The following is an 8,214-nucleotide window of genomic DNA, read 5'->3' on the forward strand; positions in this document are numbered from 1 at the left end:
ATTCCTATGACAAGGAGAAAGGTCAGATTCCCTGCCAGTGGGAGCTGAGGCATGTTCTTGAGAAGGGGGGAGGTTATAAATCAGATGGGGGCTGGGTCTCAGAGAGATATAGCTACTTACATATTAAATAATGAGGCAGAGTGTGATGTCTCACACCTATAGTCCCGGTACTTTGGGAAGCGGAGGCAGGAGGATCCCTTGAGCCTAGGAGTTTGAAACCAGCCTGGGCAACATAGGAAGATTCCATCCCTACAAAAATAATTTAAAAATTAGCCAGGCATAGTGGCATGCACTTGTGGTCCTAACTGCTTGGGAGGCTGAGGTGGGAGGATTGCTTGAGCCTGGGAAGTCAAGGCTACAGTGAGCCATGATTGCACCACTGCACTCCAGCCTGGGTGACAGAGCAAGACCTTGTCTCAAAAAAAGTAATTAGGCCGGGTGCGGTGGCTCAAGCCTATAATCCCAGCACTTTGGGAGGCCGAGATGGGTGGATCACGAGGTCAGGAGATCGAGACCATCCTGGCTAACACGGTGAAACCCCTTATCTACTAAAAAATATAAAAAACTAGCCGGGCGAGGTGGTGGGCGCCTGTAGTCCCAGCTACTCGGGAGGCTGAGGCAGGAGAATGGCGTAAACCCGGGAGGCAGAGCTTGCAGTGAGCTGAGATCCGGCCACTGCACTCCAGCCTGGGTGACTCCAGAGCGAGACTCTGTCTCAGGAAAAAAAAAAAAAAAGTAATTCATTCATTCAATACGTAGTTCCTGAGACAAAATGTGTGCTTTACTCTAGACCCTGCTGGTGTGCACAATTCATGGGGGATATGTGCACTAATGGAAGTGTGGCACAGGGCATGTATGTCCCCAGAGAAAGCCCTAATCCAGCTTTATGGGTGGTTGTATGAGACACAGAAGCCTTTCCTGGTTAAGGGATAAATGGATGGGGTTTCAAAGGATGAATAGGAGTTTGCCAAGGACAATGAAGCAACAATTGACATTCTAAGCATTGGGAGTGTCCTATGCAAAATCCCAAAGTGACATAGTAGCAAATACTTAAGCACCTACAGTGTGCCAAGCATGTTTTATGTGCTGGAGATACAGAGGAGGAGGAGACAGATGAAACCCCAGCCCCTGTGATATTGTCATCCTAGTGGGTGTGGTGGGGAGATAAACAAGTAGACACCTACGTGAATAAGACTTTCAGATTGTGGTAAACGCTGTAGAGGAAACGAAACACAGAGGTGAAGGGACAGAGTGACTACGAGTAGGCAGGTGCGGCTGCTTCAGATAGGGTGGTCAGGGAAGGAGGCGGTTTTGACCTCAATTTCGAGAATGAGCCAGGAATGCGGAGAGGATTTCAGGCAGAGGAAACCTTAGGGAGGCTGGCGGGTTAAATGTGCAGGGGTGTGGCTGGCCGGAGGACGTGAGGTGTGAGACGGTCACGTTGATGGTGACAGCAGTGACCGTAGCAGCTGAGATGGTGGCTGATGCTTACGCTAATGGGCTGGCCCAAGCCTGAGTCTCTAGAAGGAAAGGAAGGAAAACACAGGCAGCTCTAAGTGTGCGATGAGGGACGTCTCATCAACTGTGAGGAAGCCCAGGCGGGTCCCCTTCCCAGCGGAAAGGGGTTCGGGTAGGTTTTTCCTGGGTGTTCCTCTGAGACCAGCCAGCCCTGGTGAGGGTGCAGGGAGAGGCACTTGTGGTACAGGGAGGGTGGGTCCGGGAACCGGCCTGGCAGGAAGAGGAGGGAGACTTGCGGCGGCCGGAGCTGTTTGCTCTCTGGGAGGGATCATGGAGGGGCGGTTTGTGCCGCCCTTTCCTGAAACCGGAGGAGCCTGGCTCCTTCCCAGGTCTGTGGTGGATGGGTCGGGGAGGAGGTGGTGACGGGGATAGGACCCCAGACAGACTTGAGTTTGGATCCTGGGTTGGAGCCAGTGATTTCACTCTCAGCTCCCTGAACATCAGGGTCTTCTTTCTTTCCTTCCTTCCTTCCTTCCTTCCTTCCTTCCTTCCTTCCTTCCTTCCTTCCTTCCTCCCTCCCTCCCTCCCTCCCTCCCTCCCTCCCCTTCCTCCCTCCCTCCCTCCCCTTCTTCCCTGCCTCCCTCCCTCCCTCCCTTCTCTTCCTCCCTCCCTCCCTTCCCTCCCTCCCTTCCCTCCCTTCCCTCCCTCCCTCCCTCCCTTCCCTTCCTCCCTCCCCTCCCTCCCCTTCCTCCCTCCCCTTCCTCCCTCCCCTCCCTCCCCTTCCTCCCTCCCCTTCCTCCCTCCCTCCCTCCCTTCCCTTCCTCCCTCCCCTTCCTCCCTCCCTCCCTCCCTTCCCTTCCTCCCTCCCTCCCTCCCTTCCCTTCCTCCCTCCCTCCCTCCCTTCCCTTCCTCCCTCCCTCCCTTCCCTTCCTCTCTCCCTCCCTTCCCTTCCTCCCTCCCTCCCTCCCTTCCCTTCCTCCCTCCCTCCCTTCCCTTCCTTCCTCCCTCCCTCCTTCCTTCCCTCCCTCCCTCCTTCTTTCCTTCCTTCCTTCCCTTCCTTCCTCCCTTCCTTCCTTCCTTCCTTCCTTCCCTCCCTGAACATCAGGGTCCTTCCTTCCTTCTTTCCTTCCTTCCTTCCTTCCTTCCTTCCTTCCTTCCTTCCTTCCTCCCTTCCTTCCTTCCTTCCTCCCTTCCTTCCTTCCCTCCCTGCATATCAGGGCCCTTCCTTCCTTCCTTCCTTCCTTCCTTCCTTCCTTCCTTCCTTCCTCCCTCCCTCCCTCCCTCCCTCCCTCCCTCCTTTCCTTCCTCCCTTCCTTCCTTCCTTCCCTCTCTGAACATCAGGGTCCTTCCTTCCTTCCTTCCTCCCTTCCTTCCTTCCTTCCTCCCTTCCTTCCTTCCTTCCCTCCCTGAACATCAGGGTCCTTCCTTCCTTCCTTCCTTCCTTCTTTCCTTCCTTCCTTCCTTCCTTCCTTCCTTCCTTCTTTTTTCTTTTTTTTTTCCAGACAGGATTTCTCTCTGTTGCCCAGGCTGGAGTGCAGTGGCACCATCTCAGATCACTGCAAGCTCCGCCTCCCGGGTTCCCGCCATTCTCCTGCCTCAGCCTCCCAAGTAGCTGGGACTACAGGCGCCCACCACCACGCCTGGCTAATTTTTTGTATTTTTAGTAGAGACAGGGTTTCACTGTGTTAGCCAGGATGGTCTCGATCTCCTGACCTCGTGATCCACCTGTCTCGGCCTCCCAAAGTCCTGGGATTACAGGTGTGAGCCACCAGCCTCCTCTTACTTTTTCTGAGACAGAATCTCGCTCTGTCGCCCAGGCTGGAGTGCAGAGGTGCAATCTCTGCTCACTGCAACCTCTGACTCCCGGGTTCAAGCGATTCTCCTGCCTCAGCCTTCCGAGTAGCTGGGACTACAGGTGTGAGCCACTATGCCCGCTAATTTTTTGGTACTTGTAGTAGAGACAGGGTTTCATGTTGGCTAGGCTGGTTTCAAACTCCTGATCTCAAGTGATCCGCCTGCCTCGGCCTCCCAAAGTGTCAGGATTACAGGCGTGCACCACCATGCCCAGCCATGGGGGAGTTAAACTTATCTTACACTGCTGAGGCCTCTCAAGACGTGTGTAGGAAGAGAAAGTTGGGGGGAGAGGGAGAGACAAAGGAAAAGAGGAAGAGAGAGAGAGGGAGAAAGAGGAAGAGAGAGAGAAACAGAGAGGAAGACTGAGAGGAGAAAGAGAGTAAGGGGGAGAGAAAGAGAGATGGAGAGAGAGAGAGAGAAGGAGACATGGGGGGGAGAGAAAGAGGGAGAGAGAGATGAGAGAGAGAGAGTGATGAGAGAGAGAGAGAGAGAGGAGACACAGAGGAGGGGGAGAGAAAGAGTTGGGGGGGGGGGAGAGAGAGAGAGATTGATAGCACCCAGCTGTCAATCAGTGGCTCTAGTGCCATGAGCTGGAAGGGAAGAATGGATACTGGGGAAGTTACTTGACTTTCCTTAGTGAGACAGTTCCTCCTTCTAGAACTTCCTATGTCCCCTGTGCTCCTCTCCAGTCCATACTCTACATCTCAACCAGAAAAAACAGCAATTCTAAAGCATGTATCTGCCCATGACCCTCCGTGGCTCAACACTCTTCAGTGGTACCCAGCACCCTCTGAGTCTATGCCAAGCTTCCTACCATGGCATTGGAGCCACGCTCTGGGTCCTTTACTGATGGCTCCTGCCTCATCCCTTCCACCCCCTCCCATACCCTGCATGCCAGCCCAGGCAGCCCCTCCCCCCTCCCACAATAGCTCTCCTGCATCCCTGCCCCGCCTTCTGCTTCAGCTGTTCCCACAGCCTGGTGTCTCCCTCCTGGCTGGAGGAAATCCTGCCAGCTCACATGGCCGTGATCCCCATCATTTCCTACAGAAAGCTTGCCCAGCTCTCCAACACAGGGGCCTTCTGCCCCTCCTGAGCCCTGAGTCCCCTCCGTCTTAACTGGGAGGTCACCTGTTTGCGTGGTGTCTGCTCAGTTTGCAGGCAAGGCCACCAACACGCTCCTTTCCTGTCTTCTTTCCTTCCTCCCATCCTCTCCTGTCCACCCTCTGCCCCTCCCTCCCTTCTTCTCTTCTTTCCTTCTAGTTATTGAGCCATGCCACGTGCTGCATGCGGCGAGGATGAATAAAATAAATAAACCTAGAGCAATCATTCCAGTTACTGCAGCCATATAACAAATTATTCTAAAACTCAGTGGCTTCAGACAAGGACCATATTTATTTTGCTCAAAAACCTACCATCTGCACAGGCCCTGGTGGAGGCAGCTTATCTGTGTGCCCTTTGGCGATGGCTGGGGTTGGCAAGAAACTGGGGAGGTGCTTGGGCTGGAAAGACTCAAACGGCTGGAGTCTGGGACAACTGGAGCTCATTGGCCCCTGTGCTTATCTCTGCACAGCTTCAGGGTAGCTAAACTTACCTTACACTGCTGAGGCTTCTCAAGATGTATGTAGGGAGAGAGAGTTGGGGGGAGAGGGAGAGAGAGAAGAAGAGAGAGGGGAGAGAGACAAGAAGAGAGAGAGGAAGAAAAAAGAGAGAGGAAGAGAGAAGGAGAGAGGAAGACAGAGAGAAGGAGGGAGAGGGAGAGGGAGAGGAAGAGAGAAAGAGAGGAAAGAGAAAGGAAGGGAAACACGTGTGTGTGTGAGAGAGAGGGAGAAAGGAGAGAGAAGACAGAGGAGAGAGAGAGGAAGAGAAAAAGGAGAGAGAGAGAGAGGGAGAGAGAGAGAGGAGAGTCAGAAAAGAACAAGAAAGGAGAGAGAGAGAATGAGAATGAGAATTGGGTGCCATAAACCCTCTGATGGGGAAAGCAAAGGGCATTGTGGGAGAATCCTCTCAGCACCTGGGACAGCACCCAATGCTGACCAGGAACTTAACAACCAGGAAAATGGTAAAGGGGTGCACAGCCCACCTGGAGTCCAAATAGATGTTCTAACTCTCTTGGGTGTGTCTGGGAATCAGGTAGGAGGTCCTCAGAGGAGGAATTTGCATGTGTTGTTCTCTTTATAATAACCATACTAACAGCCAGCAATGTTCTGGTACTTACTATGGAGTAAGTCCTTGTTATGAATGACTTCATGTCATCCTTCCAAATTCAATGACAGGTAGCCGGGCGCGGTGGCTCACACTTTGCAATCCCAGCACTTTGGGAGGCTGAGGCAGGTGGATCACCTGAGGTCCAGAGTTCGAAACCAGCCTGGCCAACACGGCAAAACCCCGTCTCTACTAAAAATACAAAAATTAGCCAGGCGTGTTGGCTAGCACCTGTAATCCCAGCTACTCATGAGGCTGAGACAGGAGAATCGCTTGAACCCAGGAGGCAGAGGTTGCAGTGAGCCGAGATTGCACCACTGCACTCTAGCCTGGGCATCGGAGCGAGACTCTCAAACAGGAGCTGGCAGACTATGGCCCACTGCTTATTTTTGAAAATAAAGTTTTATGGGAACACAGCTGTGCTTACTTGTTTTCATATCATCTATGACTGCTCCCCAGTTACTATGGCAGAGGAGGTACAACGGCCACTGTGTGGGTCACAAGTCTGAAATTATTTACTATCTGGCTGTTTGTAGAAAAAGTTTGCTGATCCCTGTCCTGGAGGTCAGTGATATTAGGATTTCAGTTTACAGAAAAGGAGAAAAAGACATAGAGAAAAACAGTGTTTATTCATTTATTTTTTTTTTCAAGGTTGAGAAAATGAGCATCTGAACCAATCGCCCGTGTTATTAAATTTAAACATTTATTATTATTTTTGAGACAGGGTCTGGCTCTGTCACCCAGGCTGGGGTGCAGTGGCACAATCACGGCTCATCATAGCCTTCACCTCCTGGGCTCAAGCAATCCTCCCACCTCAGCCTCCCAAGTAGCTGAGGCCGCAGATGCATGCCACCAAGTCTGCTAATTTTTGTATTTTTTGTAGAGATAAGGTTTTGCCGTGTTGTCCAGGCTGGTCTCAAACTTCTGGGCTCATGCTATTCTCCACTTTGGCCTCCGAAAGTGCTGGGATTACTGCCACCGTGCCCAGCCTAAAATTTTTACTTTTAGTTGTGGTAAAATATGCATAAAGTAAAATTTACCATCTTAACCATTTTAAGTGTGCACTTCAGTAGCGTTGAGTATATTCACATTGTTGTGCAACCATGTTGCACAAAAGACCTTCAGGTCTTTTTTTTATTTTGCAAAACAAACTCTGTATCTGTTAAAAAAACAGCCTCCCCCGGCCGGGCGCGGTGACTCAAGCCTGTAATCCCAGCACTTTGGGAGGCCGAGACGGGCGGATCACGAGGTCAGGAGATCGAGACCATCCTGGCTAACACGGTGAAACCCCGTCTCTGCTAAAAAATACAAAAAACTAGCGGGGCGAGGTGGCGGGCGCCTGTAGTCCCAGCTACTCAGGAGGCTGAGGCAGGAGAATGGCGTAAACCCCAGAGGCGGAGCTTACAGTGAGCTGAGATCCGGCCACTGCACACTAGCCTGGGCGACAGAGCGAGACTCTGTCTCAAAAAACAAAAACAAAAACAAAAACAAAACAGCTTCCCGGACAGGTGTAGTGGCTCACGCCTGCAATCCCAGCACTTTGGGAGGCCCAGGCAGGTGGATCACCTGAAGACAGGAGCTCGAGACTAGCCTGGCCAATACGGTGAAACCTCGTCTCTACTAAAAATACAAAAATTAGCTGGGCTTAGTGGCGGGCACCTGTAATCCCAGCAACTTGGGAGACTGAGGCAGGAGAATGGCTTGAACCCGGGAGGCGGAGGTTGCAGTGAGCCAAGATCACGCCACTGCACTCCAGCCTGGGGACAGAGTAAGACTCCGTCTCAAAAACAACAACAACAACAACAACAACAACAACAACAACAGCAGCAGCAGCAACAGCTTTCAGGCTGGTGCAGTGACTCATGCCTGTAATTCCAGCACTTTGGGAGGGTGAGTCAGGTGGATAACCTGAGGTCAGGAGTTTGAGACCATCCTGGCCAACATGGTGAAACCCCATCTCTACTAAAAATACAAACATTAACCGGGCATGGTGGTGCACACCTGTAGCCCCAGCTACTCGGGAGGCGGAGGCAGGAGAATCGCTTGAACCCAGGAGGCAGAGGTTGCAGTGAGCCGAGATCATGCCACTGCACTCCAGCCTGGGCGATGCAGTGAGACTCTGTCTCTCAAAAAACAAAACAAAACAAAACAAAACAAAAAACAAAACAAAAAAACAAATCCTGTGACTTCCCAATCTCATCTCTTCCAACCCCTGGCAGCCACCACTCTATTTTCTGTCTCTATGAATTTGACTCCTCCAAGTGCCTCATGTAAGTGAAATTATACAGCATTTGTCATTGTGTAACTGGTTTAATACGTTTGAGATGGTGAGAGCTTAAGGTCTACAGGACTAAGGTGTTTTTTTTTGTTTGTTTGTTTTTGTTTGTGTTTGTTTTTTTTGGGTTTTTTTTTTGACAGAGTTTCACTCTGTCGCCAGGCTGGAACGCAGTAGGGCGATCTCGGCTCACTGCAACCTCTGCCTCCCGAGTTCAAGTGATTCTCCTGCCTCAGCCTCCTGAATAGCTGGGACTACAGGTGAGCGCCACCACAACCGGCTAATTTTTTTTTTTTTTTTTTTTTTTTTTGAGGCGGAGTCTTCACTCTGTTGCCCAGGCTGGAGTGCAGTGGCACCATCTCGGCTCACTGCAAGCTCCGCCTCCCGGGTTCGCGCCATTCTCCTGCCTCAGCCTCCCGAGGAGC

The sequence above is a fragment of the Chlorocebus sabaeus genome, chromosome 6 (assembly GCF_047675955.1).
Source record: "Chlorocebus sabaeus isolate Y175 chromosome 6, mChlSab1.0.hap1, whole genome shotgun sequence".
Classification (NCBI taxonomy): Eukaryota; Metazoa; Chordata; class Mammalia; order Primates; family Cercopithecidae; genus Chlorocebus; species Chlorocebus sabaeus.